The following is a 17,040-nucleotide window of genomic DNA, read 5'->3' on the forward strand; positions in this document are numbered from 1 at the left end:
CACTTGGGACCCTGCAACACGGTATGAAAGTCAATGGTCAATATGTCTGCCTTCAGGGTTCGTGGCTCCCACGTGTGGGTGCCAGTCACCAGACTAGCCACTGCCTTTGCGGGCTGCGGATCCAGACCAGGGCAGACTTGAAGCGGGCTCACTCCAAGATCAGCCAGGAGTAGATCCTTCTGTTTTGTTATTTTTGTTTGTTCGTTTTATTTTTGTTCTTTTGTTTCTCTTTCTTTCTTTTTCTTTTCTTTTTTCTTTTTTCTATTTTTTTGGTTTTTCGAGACAGGGTTTCTCTGTGTAGCTTTGCGCCTTTCTTGGAGCTCACTTGGTAGCCCAGGCTGGCCTCGAACTCACAGAGATCTGCCTGGCTCTGCTTCCAGAGTGCTGGGATTAAAGGCGTGCGCCACCACCGCCCTGCTGTTCTTTTGTTTTTCAAGAGAGAGTTTCTCTGTGTAGTTTTGGTGCCTGTCCTGGATCTCACTCAGTAGACCAGGCTGGCCTCGAACTCACAGAGATCTGCCTGAGACTCTTCTGATTTAAAGGAATGGGATCTCAGAGCTGCCACTGCCACGGCCCACCCCCTTGACGTCCTGACGTCACGGGCCGCACATAGGGAAGGAGGCCTGCCAGGCAGGAGAAGTGGCCTTTGTTGGCAGAATCTCTGGCGGTTTCAGGCTGAAAGAGAAGCCAATGCCATATTTCAATTTCTTCCAGCAGTTTCCCCATCAGGGCCTGGTGCCAAGGTAAGGAAGAAACCCGGTCTCAGTCTTTTCCTGCACAGGGATGTGGGAGGACAGCCGGGAGCTAGGGGTGGTGCTGGCCAGTTTGGCAGTTTGTTCCAGGAACTGTGGACAGAGTTGTGGGGGAGGGGTGCGGAGGGGGAGGGAATAAACAGTGAAGAGGAAACTCCATTGCCAGTACTTGGAAATTAGGAAGGGGCTGGAGTGTAGCTCAGTTAGCTGAGTGCTTGTTTAGCACTCACAGACTCCTGGATTTGATCTCCAGATCCAGGACACGAAGGTGCATACCTGCAATACCAGCACGTGATAGGTGAAGATAATAAGAGCAGTTCAAGGTCATCTTTAGGGACATATGAAATGCGAGGTCACTGTGGGCTACATCTTGTCTTAAAAAAAAGTGACCACAAAAGAAAAAAAAATGGCCATTCTAAATCAGAGCAACACTGGCTGTCTTGGCTCTAGGCCTGTCCTTTAACTTCAGCCCTTCTGAGGCCGAAGGGTTCCTTCTCCCCCTTATACCCAGGTCCACACTAGGGCCATGTTCAACCCCTAGACCCAGTCTGCCAGCCTCCTAGCCTGTCCAAGGGGTTAAGCATTGGGAGGTCACAGGAGCTGGCGAGGGGGAAAAGTTTATTTAATCAGCGAGTCTCTGAAGTTGTCTAGTTTTCGTCACAGAGAACAGGCATACAAGAAGGAAGGCAGAAGGAACATCATCAGATCACATACACCAGTCAGGCCTGCCACCTCCACCCCCGTCCTTGTGATAGGCAGAGAGACAGCTCTCTCTCAGCCTAGGAGCTTCTTGTGCTTGGCTTAAGCAGAGATCAGTCAGAGCTGTGCACCCTTGCCACTCTGACCCCCCATTGACAAGTCCATCTGCAGAGGCTCCCTCCCTGGGACCCAGATATCTGAGCCCAGCACAGATGAGAAGAATGCAGAAGTCAGCTAGAAAAGCAAACTTTTGGACCTCTGCTCATTGTGAATAATGCAGCTATGAGCCTAGTTGGGCAAGTGTCTTTGTGGTAGGATGGAGCATCCTTTGGGTATATACACAAAAGTATTAAAGCTGGGTCTTGAAGTAGATCATTTCTCAGTTACCACCTGCCCCTAGTCCACTGGCCAAAGCTATTCTATTTCCCCTTCCCAGGGCATTCCCTGCATGGGAATTCTTTCATCCATGTGTTGGATTCTCCTGGTGATGCTTGCATCTTTTGTTCCTGTTTACTTAACTCCTTTTTTTATTTCCAGAATTCCTTCAGTTTGTGTTTTCTTTATTGTTTCTATTTCCATTTTTAGGTTTGAAAAATTTTATTCATTTCCTTTAACTTTATTCTTATCATTCTTTAAGAGATTTATTAATTTTCTCTGTTTTTGTTTGTGTTTTTCTTGATTTCTTTAAGGGATTTATTTATGTCCTCTTTAAGGACATCTATCACCTCCATAAACCTGGTTTTAATGTCTTTATTTTTTTTTGTGCTTCAGTTGTGTTGGAATATTCAGGACTTGTTATAGTAAAATAGCTGGGCTCTGGTGGTGATGTGGCCTTGACATTTGTGGATTGTGCTCTTGGGCTGGCATCTAGGTATCTGGGTTTGTGGTGGTTATAGGTGCAGATGTCAGTTTCTGACTTTATCTTTGTTGGAGGGGTGTTTTTTTTTTTTTTTTTGTTTCTGTATTATCTCTGGTCTCCAGGTTGCTGTGGCCTGTGGTTGAGCATGTGTCCTTCATTCATGTTGAGGGCTGAATTTCTGGTGGCTGGGAAGGCATCTGGTCAAGCAGTGTTTCCCCTGAGTTGGAGGTTTAGACATAGTGATGAGGTGTTGTGGGTGAATTGAGAATGGGAAGTGCACTGAGTGTATGAGGGGCGTATTGTTGGCATGTAACCTACTTGGTCTTATGGTAAACAGCATGGCTTCTGGTCAAGCAGGGGGTCTCTGCCTGAGTCATGAGCTGGGACAAGGTAATGAGGAGGGTAAAGAATGTTGGGGGTAGGTTGGGCAGGCACTGAGAGAGTAGAGGTGGTCTGTGGTGGGTGACCTATCTAGATTTCTGGTCGCCAGCATAACATCTCGTCAAGTAGGTGGTCTCTGTCTGAGTTGTGGGCGGGGACATGACACCTTGGTGAAGATGGGAGGGGCTTGAGAGTAGAGTGGTCCGGAAACTACAGAGGGAGTGAATGTCCTCTGGCAGATGGCATACCTGCAGTTTTGGTGGCCTGCATGGCCTCTGGTCAGGCAGGGGGTCTCTGTTTGAGTTGGGGACTGGGAACACGGGATTTGAATACCTGAAATGTATTTGTCTCAGGAGATCTTTTGCTCTTATCATTCTCTCAATTCCAATGGTCAAGGGTACATTTTCAATAGATTAGTAATTTCTCTTTGTCCTTCATTTTGTTTTTCAGACATTGTACCACAGTGCATTTTATAAGCAAAGTAGGCCCCATATTGATATTGCATCATGTGAAATATAAAGAAAGACTTTTCTAGAAAGAGTTGTCTTGGAGCTGTGCATAAACCATCAATTTTCTAGCCTCAGTGAATGCCTCTGTTAATGATTTTTCTCTCTTTTCTTTTGGGGGGATGAAAGCTCCCCCATCCTATTGTTTTGCTTCCCCAAAGTTACTGTATTACCTAGGTGAAGATTCTGAAGTGAGGTTGCAATGGACAGGTTTCCATTTCTTTCTTTTAAATAAAATGTATTTATATATGTGAATGTTTTCAGCATGTTTTTATATGTACTGCATGCCTGCTGGTGAATATGGAGTCCTGAGGTTGGCACCAAACACTTGGCACTGGATTCAGGTACTGTAGTTAGCTACCACATGTGTAGATAGAATTGAACTGGGTTTCCCTGCTAGAACCAATAGCTTCAGCTATTGGTTCGTAGTTCATGTGTTTCCATTCGTTTGGCTATTTGTCCCTGTGCTTTATCAATCCTTGGTCTCAACAACTCTCGCTCATATAAACCCTCCTCTTTTTTGCCATTTGGACTCCTGGAGTTCCACCTGGGGCCTGGCCGTGAATCTCTGCATCCAGTTCCCTCAGTCATTGGATGAGGATTCTAGCAAGACAATTAGGGTGTTTGGCCATCCTATCACCAGAGTAGGTCAGTTCGGGCTGTCTCTAGACCATTGCCAGTAGTCTATTGTGGGTGTATCTTTGTGGATTTCTGTGGACCTCTCTAGCACTTTGCTTCTTCCTATTCTCATGTGGTCTTCATTTATCATGGTCTCTTATTCCTTGTTCTCCCTCTCTGTTCTTGATCCAGCTGGGACTCCTGCTCTCCTAAACTCTCTGTCCCTCCACCCTCGTCCTTCATTACCCCCACTCACGTCCAGGTTGTTCATGTAGATCTCATCCATTTCTCTGTCATTGGGCGATCCCTGTGTATTTCTTGGGGTCCTGTTTTCTGGGTAGCCTCCCTGGTGTTGTGAGTAGCAGTCTAGTCTTCTTTGTTTTACATCTAGTATCCTCCTATGAGTGAGTACATACCATGTTTGTCTTTCTGAGTCTGTGTTACCTTACTCAGGATGATTTTTTTCTAGATCCATCCATTTACCTGCAAACCTCATGATGTCATTGTTTTTCTCTGCAGAGTAGTATTCCATTGTGTATATGTACCACATTTTATTTATCCATTCTTCAGTTGAAGGGCATCTACATTGTTTCCAGGTTCTGGCTATTACAAACAATGCTGATATGAACATAGTTGAGCGAGTGCCCTTGTAGTATGATTGAGCATTCCTTGGGTATGTGCCCAAGAGTGGTATAGCTGGATCTTGGGGGAGATTGATTCCCAATTTTCTAAGAAACCGCCATATTGATTTCCAAAGTGGTTGTACAAGCTTGCATTCCCACCAGCAGTGTAGGAGAGTTCCCCTAGCTCCATATCCTCTCCAGCATAAGGTGTCTTTAGTGTTTTTGATTTTAGCCATTTTGACAGGTGTAAGGTGGTATCTCAGAGTCATTTTGATTTGTATTTCCCTGATAATTAGGGATGTTGAGCAATTCCTTAAATTTCTTTCAGCTATTTGAGTTTCCTCTGTTGAGAATTCTCTATTTAGTTCTATAGCCCATTTCTTAATTGGACTGTTGGGCATTTTGATGTCTAATTTCTTGAGTTCCTTATATATTCTGGATATCAGTCCTCTGTCAGATGTGGGGTTGATGAAGACCTTGTCCCTTTCTGTAGGCTGTTGCTTTGCCTAGTTGACCATATCCTTTGCTCTACAAAAGCTTCTCAGTTTCAAGAGGTCCCATTGATTGATTGTTTCTCTCAGTGTCTGTGCTACTGGTGTTATATATTTAGGAAGTGATCTCCTATGCCAGTGCATTCAAGACTACTTCCTACTTTCTCTTCTAGCAGGTTCAAGGAGGTGAATTTATGTTGAGGTCTTTGATTCACTTGGACTTAAGTTTTGTGCACAGTGACAGATATGGATCTATTTGCAGCCTTCTACACATTGATATCCAGTTATGCCAGCACCATTTGTTGAAGATGCTTTCTTTTTTCCATTGTACAGTTTTGGTTTCTTTGTCAAAAATTATATGTTCATAGGTGTGTGGATTAATGTCAGGGTCTTCAATTTGATTCCATTGGTCCACATGTCTGTTTTTATGCCAGTACCAAGCTGTTTTTATTATTGTCGCTCTATAGTAGAGCTTGAAGTCAGGGATAATGATGCCTCCAGAGGTTGTTTTATTGTACAGGATTCTTTTGGCTTTCCTGGGTTTTTTGTTTTTCCATATGAAGTTAAGTATCTTTCCAGGTCTGTGAAGAATTGTGTTGGTATTTTGATGGGGATTGCATTGAATCTGTAGATTGCTTTTGGTAAGATTGCCATTTTTACTATGTTAATCCTGCCTATCCATGGACATGAGTGATCTTTCCTTTTTCTGACATCTTCTTCAATTTCTTTTTTCAGGGACTTAAAGTTCTTTTCATATAGGTCCTTCACTTGCTTGGTTAGTGTATTTTATATTATTTGTGGCTACTGTAAAGGGTGATGTTTCTCTGATTTCCTTCTCAGCCTGTTTGTTAATTGTATATAGGAGGGCTACTGATTTTTTTTTTTGAGTTGATCTTGTATCCTGCTATGTTGCTGAAGGTGTTTATAAGCTGTATCAGTTCCTCGGTTGAATCTTTGGGGTCACTCAAGTATACTATCATGTCATCGGCAAATAAGAAAAGCTTGAATTCTTCCTTTCCAATTCGTATCCCCTTAATCTCCTTATGATGTCTTAATGTTCTGTCTAGAACTTCAAGTACTATATTGAATAAGTATGGGGAGAGCAGACAGCCTTGCCTCGTTCCTGATTTTAGTGGAATCGCTTTGAGTTTCTCTCCATTTAAATTGATGTTGGCTGTTGGCTTGCTGTAAATTGCCTTTATTATGTTTAGGTATGTTCCCTGTATTCCTGATCACTCCAAGACCTTTATCATGAAGGGGTGTTGGATTTTGTCAAATGCCTTTTCTGCATCTAGTGAGATGATTATGTGTTTTTTTTTCTTTGAGTTTTTTTATATGGTGTATTACATTGACAGACTTTCGTATGTTGAACCACCCCTGCATCCCTGGGATGAAGCTTACTTGTTCATGGTGGATAATTGTTTTGATGTGTTCTTGGGAGTCTGTTAGCCAGTATTTTATTGAGTATTTTTCATCAATGTTCATGAGGGAGATCATTCTGTAGTTCTCTTTCTTTGTTGTGTCATTGTTTGGTTTCGGAATCATGGTAATTGTAGCTTCATAGAAGGAGTTTGGTAATGTTCCTTCTGTTTCTATTGTGTGGAACAATTTAAAGAGTATTGATATTAACTCTTCTTTGAAGATCTGGTAGAATTCTGCCCTGAAAGCATCTGGTCCTGGGCTTTTTTTTGGTTGGGAGACTTTTAATGACTGTTTCCTTAGGGGTTATTGAACTATTTAAATAGTTTATCTGGTCTTGATTTAACTTAGGTATGTGGTATCTATCCAGAAAATTGTCCATTTCTTTTAGATTTTCCAGTTTTGTGGAGTAGAAGTTTGTGAAGTATGACCTGATGATTCTCTGGATTTCCTCAATGTCTGTTGTTATGTCCCCTTTTCATTTCTGATTTTGTTAATTTGGATGCTCTCTCTCTGTCTTTTGGTTAGTTTGGATAAGGGCTTTTTATCTTGTTGATTTTTCTCAAAGAACCAACTCTTTGTTTCATTAATTTTTTGTATTGTTCTCTTTGTTTCTATTTTATTGATCTCAGCTCTCCCTTTAATAATTTTCTGGCATCTATTCTTCCTGGGAGACTTTGCTTCATCTTGTTCTAGAGTTTTCAGGTGTGCTGTTATGTCACTAGTGTGAGATTTCTCCAACTTCTTTATGTGGGCATTTAATGTTATGAATTTCTCTCTTAGCACCTAGTGTCCCATAAGTTTGGGTATGTGGTATCTTCATTTTTGCTGATCTCTAGGAAGATCTTAATGTCTTTCATTATTTCTCCCTTAACCCATTGGTGATTCAGTTGAGCATTATTTAGTTTCTATAAGATTGTAGGTTTTCTCTAGTTTTTGTTGTTGTTGAAATCTAAATTTAAACCTTGGTGGTCTGATAGAACACAAGAGGTTATTCCAATTGTTTTGAATCTGTTGAGATTTGTTTTGTGGCCAAGTATGTGGTTGATTTTAGAGAAGGTTCCATGGGGTGCTGAGAAGAAGGTATATTGTTTTTTTGTTAGGATGGAAATTTCAGTAGATATCAATTAAGTCCATTTGAGTCATAACATTAGTTAAGTCCTTATTTCTCTGTTAAGTTTTGATCTGGCAGATCTGTCCAGTGGTGAAAATGGGGTGTTGAGATCTCCCACTATTAATGTGTGGGGTTTTATATGTGGTTTAAGCTTTAGTAATGTTTCTCTTACATATGTGGGTGCCATTGTGTTTGGGCATAAATGTACAGAATTGAAACTTCATCTTGGTGGATCTATTTTGTGATGAGTATGTAATGCCCTTCTTGATCTCTTTTGATTGATTTTAGTTTGAAGTCTGTTTTGCTGGATATCAGGATGGGTATACCCACTTGTTTCTTAATACCATTTGATTGAAAAGTCTTTTCTCAGCCTTTTATTCTTAGGTAGTGTCTATCTTTAAATTTGAGGTGTGTTTCTTGTGTGCAGCAGAAAGATGCATCCTGCTTTCATATCCATTCTGTAAGCCAGTGTCTATTTATAGGTGAATTAATTCATTTTCTATTAAGGGATATTAATGACCAGTGATTGTTGATTCCTGTTATCTTTTAGTGGTAGTGTGTGTACTTCTCTATGCCTGTGTTTTTGAGAGTGTATCTGAATTCCTTAGGTTGGAATTTTCCTTCCAGTGCTTTCTGTAGGGCCGGGTTTGTCATGTGGGTGCTGGGATCTGAATGGGTGACCTCTAGAAGACCAATTAGTACTCTTATCTTCTGAAACCATTTTTAAAACATCTCCAGAAAATGTTTATCTAAATGATTAATGGGCATGGATCTTTTACATCGCAAAACAATCTTTTTCCTTAGATCTCTTTTTCTTAGGAATGTATTAACCAGTAGCACATGGTTAATGAATAATTTTGCATTAGAGGGTCTATGGAAATTCAGGGATGTGACTGTGGACATCTTCCAGGAGGAATGGGAATGTCTAGGGTCCTATTAGAGGGACTTGTGCATTGATGTGATGTTTGAGAATTACAGCAATCTATTTTTTTTTTGCTAAGAATTCTCTTCTTTAGTAATGTCTGCATCATCCATGGTATTTACTTGCTTTGTAAACAACCTAGAGACTATCAGAAATGGGGAAAATTCTGGTAATAAACATAACTTTGTTATATTTTTTCCATTATACTTTTCTTTGTTCTCTGAAAACACAACCAATGCTACATACTGTGTGGTCTGTATATTCCTCTTATCTAGTATTTAATGAAAACTACAAATTTTAAGAATGTTGAATTTTCAGAGCAAGGAAATGCATTATAATATACGTAGTGATTTGAATGCATTGATATTAATGTCAGATTAAACCTCTTTCTGAATTTTAAGAAATGTAGAGTGTTTTTAAATAGAGGAAAAAATTTTTAATGAATATTTTGCTGGTTTTATTCAATTCATTTGTTTATTTATTTATGAGGTATTGTCTGTCTATTTAATCCTGGGAGCACAGGACACCATAATTTTAATCTTAGCCCTAGGGGGGATGAGGTAAGAGGATATGGTAAGTTCCTTGCCCATCTGGTTACTTAATGTGTTCTTAGATGACCCAGTCTGTACAGTGTGACCCTCTCAAAAACATAAACAGTAAGAAAATAAAAACCCACCCACATATCTTACAGAGAGCTCCATTTTTAATGCACTATTGCTCAATAATCTATTTGTCCCAACTTCTACAAGGTTTGCATTTTATATAAAAATGAGGTGGCTACTATCAGTCCTCAGTGTTTGATGACAATTAGATTGGTTCTGAGCATGCATCTAATAATAGTGAAACACAAATGGCCTCTGCTGAGAGCTCTGCTTTTAAGAATTTCTAGGTAATTTGTCTTATAGAACTTAACAAAACATCAGTATTTGAATCTGTAAATATGCATCAATCCCTATAAGCCATATTTATACTCATTTTCTAGAGAAATACCATATATGGGGGAAATATATGAATATCTTGAATCAAGGATCAAAACACATGGTCTACCATCCTGTGACTTTCCAAGAGAAGTCTCATAAATTTAATGAGATTGGCAAAATGGCCCAAAAATTCTCTCCATGTATACCTAATAACACAAGTAATCTTACAGAGAACTGCAACAAGTACGGATGTGGTAACCACAGGAATGCCTCTATTGAATCAACAAACCCAAAGAATCATAAAAGTGGGAACACTGGAGAAGAAACTGGCAAACCTAAAGACTGCGGGAAACATTTGAATTTGTGTTCTGCGACAAGTCAAAGAATTCACACTACAAAGGAACTACACAATACTACAGACTATGATGAATCATTTGACTCTAAACATACACTCATGCCAAAACAAATCTCTATTGTACAGGAAGGATACGAATGAAGGAAATGTAGAAAATGCTACACATCATGCTGGAGTCTCAGTAAACATTATAGATCTCATTTTAGAATGAAATACTACAAATGTAAAGAATGTGGAATGTGCTTTTCCCTGTTACATCAGGTTAAAAACCATAATAAAACCCATTGTAGAGAGGCCCCTTACAAATGTAGTAAATGTGAACAATGCTTTATCCAGAAAGAGCAACTTGTGACACATCAGAAAATTCATAGAAATCAGAAATATTTCAAATGTAATCATTGTGAGAATTCTGTTATAAGTGCTGATTGTCTTAGAGCACATCAGAGAATTCATACTGGAGAGAGACCTTTCAAATGCACTGATTGTGAGAAATCCTATACACGTGCCTCAGATCTCAAAGTACATCAGAGAAGTCAAGAAGAAGAGAAATGATTTAAATGTAGTGATTGTGAGAAAACCTATACACGTTCCTTTTCCCTTAAAGAACATCAGAGAATTCATCCAGGAGAGAAACCTTTCAAATGTAGTAAATGTGGGAAATTCTTTAGAATGTTTTCAAATCTTACACAGCATCAGATCGTTCATACAGGAAAGAAACCTCATAAATGTACTGAATGTGAGAAATCCTTTGTACATATATCAAGTCTTAGAAATCACCAAAGAATTCATACAGGATAGAAACTTTAGAAATATAGTGAATGTGAAAAATCCATTACACAGGGTTCAAGCCTTAAGCAACATCAGATCATTCATACAGGAGAGAAAATTGTGAGTAGTGAATGTGGCAAAGACTGTCTTCGTCTAGCGTCTAAGAATACTTGAAAAACATACTGGAATGGAAAGTTTACATCGTAAATAGTGTGGTATATGATTTGTCCAAAGTTCTGTTCTTAAAGGCCACTGCATCTTCATACAAAAGAAACATGGGATATTTGTGGAAACCTTTAATAATTTACAAATTTTGCAAAACGTTGAGAGCTTATACTGAGGAAAAATTTTGAAAATGTGACAATGTAGGACAATTCTCATTGAAACATGTTACTTTTACTTCATCAATCTCAAAAATTGTATACAAATGAAAAATGAAGAAGCCTCTAGACTGTACTGTGTTATATCAGTTCCCTGGAGACTTAAAACTTCCATTCTGAATGGAAGCTGATTAATCAGGAAATACGCACCTCTCATTCATTTCAGGAAGTCAAAAAACTGGCAGGATTCACTATCCTAAAAACCCTAAAGAAATGGGGCTCAGCCATGCTCCTCAGCAGAGGCACTGATTAACTAAATCTCCAGAATGGATGTCCTACAACCTCTGGATCTACCTCCAGGTGTGCAGTGCATTCTGTGTGTCCAGGCTTAGTAAGCCCTGTCCCTGCAGGGCTGGAGTTTTATGGTGACTACTATTTTGTAGTCTGATTTGCTCCTGTTACCAACTTGTTTCCATATTCCTTAAGGTAACCCAAATAAGTTTATTGATTTAACAAGACACACTTCATTACTATCTATTCTTGGTTCTGTTTTCAATCCACATTTTGAGTGAGTAGATTCACATCTTACCAGGAAAGATCTATCATATAACAAGAGCATACCTCATTAATAGTTTTTCCCAAATTGCTATGAATCAGAAAATTAATACTCAGATAGACAGTTAAGGATCAAATGTAGTATATAAAATTCTGACACACTAGTGAATAAGAATTCTTTTTGAGTGACTGTGAAACCCTTTTTAGAAATATGTTTATTAACAGTATTGGATTTGTTAAAATGTCAAAACTGTTTTATGGTTAACCTACAACAGGAACCTCTTTTAAATTCTTGATATTCTGGAACGTAGCTATTAAGTCTCAAAATTTTGTTTTTTAATCCATAAATTCTCCCTTGCAGTTTCCGTAGTGGCCCTTACTATAGGATGCTTTTTTTTTTAGGTTAAATGTTTTTTGTTTGTTTGTTTTATTCTGGTTTTTTTTTTTGGGGGGGGGTTGTTGTTTGCTGTTGTTGTTGTTTTTGGATTTTTGAGACAGGGTTTCTCTGTGTAGCTTTGTGCCTTTCCTGGGACTCACCTGTAGCCCAGGCTGGCCTCGAACTTAAAGGGATCCACCTGGTTCTGCCTCCCGAGTGCTGGGATTAAAGGCATGTGCCGCTGCCGCCGCCGCCTCCGCCGCCACCACCACCACCACTACCACCTGGCTTAAAAGTTTATAATTTTAAAAATATTTTGATTGAATTAGAATTACATCATGTAATCTCCCCTCACATGCTTCTTCCCATCACCTCTCTGATACCATCCCTTGAGCCCAGGTTCTGTCCCCTTCACGCTCAAGTTGATAGCATTTTTTCTATCATTATTTTTAAATGCTTTTATCTGTCAGTCTGATTTTTGTCATTTGTGTATATGTGACATCAAGAAGACTATGCTGTTCTATTGGAAAACCATAAAGCGAGCTCATCCCTGTGAGATGCTAATTGTTGGTGGCATATGAGAGGAACAGTAAGCAGCCTTGGAACTCAGAGCACAGACTGGCCACTAGCAAAATCATGCCAAATGAGCTTGGAGAGGCAGAGCCCCGAGGACTGCGTACTGAGGACTTAGCCTGCTAGCAGATCACAGCTCCACTTGTTATCCTCCTTGTCACAATGTCCCTCATAACCTCTGAATTGTATGAAAACTCTTAAGGCTTCTCACCTCATTGGGCATTGTCACGGGTGCTTAAAATAATAGTGAATGATTCAACCACCACTCTTAGAAAGAACCTAGACAAGTAGATTGTTTATAAAATCAGGTTAAGTTGTTTTTGTTAATGGCTTTAATGTAGAAAGTCTTGGGGGACAATTTAAATGTTAGAAAAGCAACTTTCAGACTTGGTGAGAGGTGATTAATTCCTCGTACCCATTTATGCTCTCATCTTCTCATACGATTTAATAAAAATGTATTAATGAGTGAGTATGCACCCTAGGGATTTAAAATAGCGATGAGTGGTTGCCTTACACATATAAAAGATTAGAATTGGGATTTTTTTTTCAGATTTTTTAAAAGATTATTGATTGATCCTTTCTTTGTAACCATGAAATGAAGCCTGCTAGTAAAAAGAAAACTGGCTGAAAAAGATACCTTCCTTACACTTTGTTAATCTATAGCCCATTGCTAAGACATTAATATGTGTGGGTCTTTGGGAATAATTAGTTTTTTTTTCACCTGAAATATATAAAATGTTTAATCATATCAGGGAAATGAGAAACATGCTATTTTCTTACCAGTATTCATTGTAACCATTCAGTTGAACAATGGAATGTACCCACATTGTAATTTTAATACTGCTTGAAAGATTTTGAGGGGGGTTATGTAAGCTATTGGGGGAAAATAAAGAATGAGGGAAGGAAGATATCAGGAAGGTGTTAGAAGGAAATAACCATGAAAGAGTCTGAAGCAAGACATCAGGAAAAAAGGTAAAAGAAAATACAATGAAGAGAGACCCTGACATTTTGAAGATGTGTATGTATGCGTGTGTCTTTGTGTTTCCTTTTCAATGGCCCCAGAGTATTAAGTTTGACTCCCTTAGATAAAAATCTCAGTTGTGTGCTGTCACCTGCTTCATGCTTTCTCTTCAGTTCCTGAGCTGTTGGAAGCTGGCCTTACATCAACAGCTAATTTTTCATCTGGCAATGCCTGTAGTCCTTGGTTTGGTGGTGGGAACACATGCAATTGGGAAACACCCTAAATGCCCCTGAACTGAGGAATAGATAATTTAAAAAAATATGATAAAAACCAGTGTGACATATTATGTAGCTGTAAAGAAAGTGAAATCATGAACTTTACAGGTAAATGGATGGTATTGCATTAAACCAAATTGAATATGGTAACCCCCAGCCCAGAAAGACAGAGGTCAAAAGTTCTCTTTCCTCTTATTCTTCTAGCTCTAATGCTTCAGACATGAGCACATATTCTAGAGTAATTTCAAAAACCAGAAAAGTAAAAAAAAAACATGATTTCTGGGGTAAGGATCAGGCATTCATAGAGAGGGGAATAGTAAGCTATAAGGTCAAGGAAATGGGAAAGAGGTTCTCTATGTTTGGATTAAATACCAAAAGAGTAAATCATCAGGAATCACACTATTAACTACCCCCATGTGATGATATATGTAAGTCTGCATATAAATCCACATATGTTACTTAAACAACATTTCCTGATCTGTGTTAACAATACTCCATCCAAGAGACAGGGGCCACCTAAAAAAGGCTGCAACATCAGCCATAAGAAACCCTTTTTTGAGTTTGGAGTCAGGGCTGTTGAAGAGACTACCAAAACATTAGAAACCAATGCTACTGCCTTGCTTGGCTCCATCCAACTTGTACAGTGCAATTCCCTATTTCTGAAGATGCCATGCACTTCAAAGAAGGGCCCCAAGGTTTCTCAGCTTCAACTGTCCTGAACATGTTCCTCCTTGAGGACAAGGTTTCATGATCCCGGATGCAACCTACAAAGTTCAAAGGAGGTGAGCAATAAAATGTTCCACCAAATTATGATTCCCATCTGTAGATGTAACCAACTGTCTTATTAAGTAAGAAACACAGAAACAATGTAAAAGAGAAAGCCAAGAGGTCAGAACTCAGAGCTAAAATCTTACCCTTCCTTCTGCTGTGTCCCAGCTTCCCGAAAAGAGAGCTATTTCCTGTGTGTAAGTCATTTTTCTAGTCATTCTGCCTTGTCATTGGTTGTAAACCCAAACACGTGACTGTCACGTCACTGTCTGAATGTACAGCCCCATAGGTCTTAAAGGCATATGTCTCCAATGCTGACTGTATCCCTGAACACACAGAGATCTATGGGATTAAAGGCGTGTGCCACCACTTCCACACTCTATGGCTCTAATAGCTCTGACCCCCAGGCAACTTTATTTATTAACATACAATCAAAATCACATTTCAGTACAATTGGAATACCACCACATTTCCCGTTTTCTATTTTAATAAAAGAAAAAAAAGCAAAAGGTTATAACTAACAAAAGAAAAATTATATACAAAAGTACAGTAAGTATATACAATATATACAAGTAATAAATACCTAAACAGGTATTTGACAAATCAGAGAAAATGATTCCATTATCTATCCTATTTTGGTAAATCCAAGATATATCTAATGCACTTTCTATCCTAATAAATTTTCAACTATAACTAACTAATCTTCAACCATAACTAACTAATCTTCAACTCCCTCAGAGACCCAAGAAGGGAATAATATTAGCTAACAAAAATAAAAACAGGAAGTGCATGCAAGCAACTTCCAAAAAATTTGTGAGTTGACAGAAACAGCCAGCTGCCTGGGCAGTCACCTGAGGTTTCTCCGCAAGTGTTGGGGCATCATCTTCAGCCTATAGGCTTAGTGTATCTGACAGACTCATTTGTGAAGTAGGATGTACACAAGGTCAACAGTTCAACCTCACATTGGCTGAGAGCAGTCCACATACCAGAAACACCTGAATTCCACTAGTGTTCTATCATGATTCAGGATTTTAAATTCTGGAAATTGTTGACAGTTTTTTAATTCAGCTGTCCATTGTTCTTGGCTGTGTATATATGGCTTCATCTCAGCATCCCCTTCTTCTCCACATCCCTCTATTAAGTGCCAGTCTACTATTGAGAGGCGTGAGCTTTCAGCTGCTGTTCCATTGCACAACAGAAGCCATCGGCCCTCTGCCTGTTAAGCTGCCTTCGAGGAAATGGACACTGTACCTTTTCCGGATTGCGAAGGCCACTTCAGGGATGGGGCCATATTGTCCTGGCCTCAGAAGATGCCTTTTGATAAAGCCATAACCACACTTGTTTTGGCAAGAATCAGTAGTCCTTTGTTTCGTGTTCTGTCTGTCCATTTTGTCCTTTTGATTCGAGGATACTTTGTTGTCCAGTGGCTAACTTTTGCCACAATGAAAGTTGACTCCATATGCAGTTTCTTCAATGCCCATATTTTCTCTGAAGTAGATTGGTACTGCCAGGAGCTGACATGTCTCAAAAAAGAAAAATTTTCTAAGTTATTAAAATATTTTAAATGCCATATTCTGTAGATCTCTGAAGGGTTTGAAGATGACCTGTCTAAAACATCTCTGCTCAATTTTTAAAACATATCTAATATGACTACAAGTTCTATTATAATGTCTAACTACTAACTTTCATTTCTTTATAACCTAATAGTTGGTAATAATAACATTCAAGGATCAGAAAATTGCATTACATTGTTAAATGAATGGTATAAATACAATTAGAAATATACATATAGCATTTTCTAACAATATCAATTTCAAATTTGTTTACAATATAAAACAATCCAATCCAATGTAAAGTATTTAAAACTAGTAATTGTCTCTTTCTTTCTTTCTTTCTTTCTTTCTTTCTTTCTTTCTTTCTTTCTTTCTTTCTTTCTTTCTTTCTTTCTTTTTATTATAAGAACCTTAAATTTAATCTCCCTTGCTTAGCCTTTTTCCTAACCCTTGACAATAACTTGTAACCAATCCCCCTAAACACTGAAAATTATCCCAGACCCAAAACCCATTAAAAAGACCAAAAAACCACCCGCCCCACACCACCTCTTTGGGAATGTGGGCGTCGTATTCTTAAAATTGCTTCCTGCTGGGTATGGGCGAAGTTTTCTTTATCCTGAAAGAAAAATTTTAGGTTAATTGTCAAATTCTAGGAAAGGTAACTATATCCTTCATTATCCAGTCTGTGTATAATGCCAAAGTTCAGGGTTTATCTCAAGTCCTTATTCAAGTAGTCTTTGTGACTGGATCATCTCAGCTAGTCATCTCAAAATTGCTCTGAGCACCTTGTAGTTCAAAGCTGATCTGTGGATGATGTTTGTCAGCTTAATGATATTATTATTGTCCACGTGGAATTGTTGTTGTTGTGGGGCCCCATCTTCTTTCTGGAGACTTCAGTTGATGTTAGGCCTGGCCGTGATTTCCTGCAGAAAACTGATAAGAGACTCGAACACAAAGACATATATATGCAGGTAATTGAAGCCTTTTTTTTTTCTAGAATTAGTTAGTACTCTATATGACCATTCATATCTTAACAAAGTTTAAAATGAATATATATCTATATATCTATATATATATTAATCTTGTAAATTTTGATATAAAATTCATACTTTAAGAAAAGTTTAAAGAATCAGAATAGGATCAAAGAGTTGAGTTTAGTAATAGAATAGTCCCTTAATTAATTTGGCTTTTGTCCTGTACCATAGCAGAAAATGGCTCTTTTATTCTGGCAT

This window comes from Peromyscus maniculatus, chromosome 1, assembly GCF_049852395.1.
Source record: "Peromyscus maniculatus bairdii isolate BWxNUB_F1_BW_parent chromosome 1, HU_Pman_BW_mat_3.1, whole genome shotgun sequence".
NCBI classification, from domain to species: domain Eukaryota; kingdom Metazoa; phylum Chordata; class Mammalia; order Rodentia; family Cricetidae; genus Peromyscus; species Peromyscus maniculatus.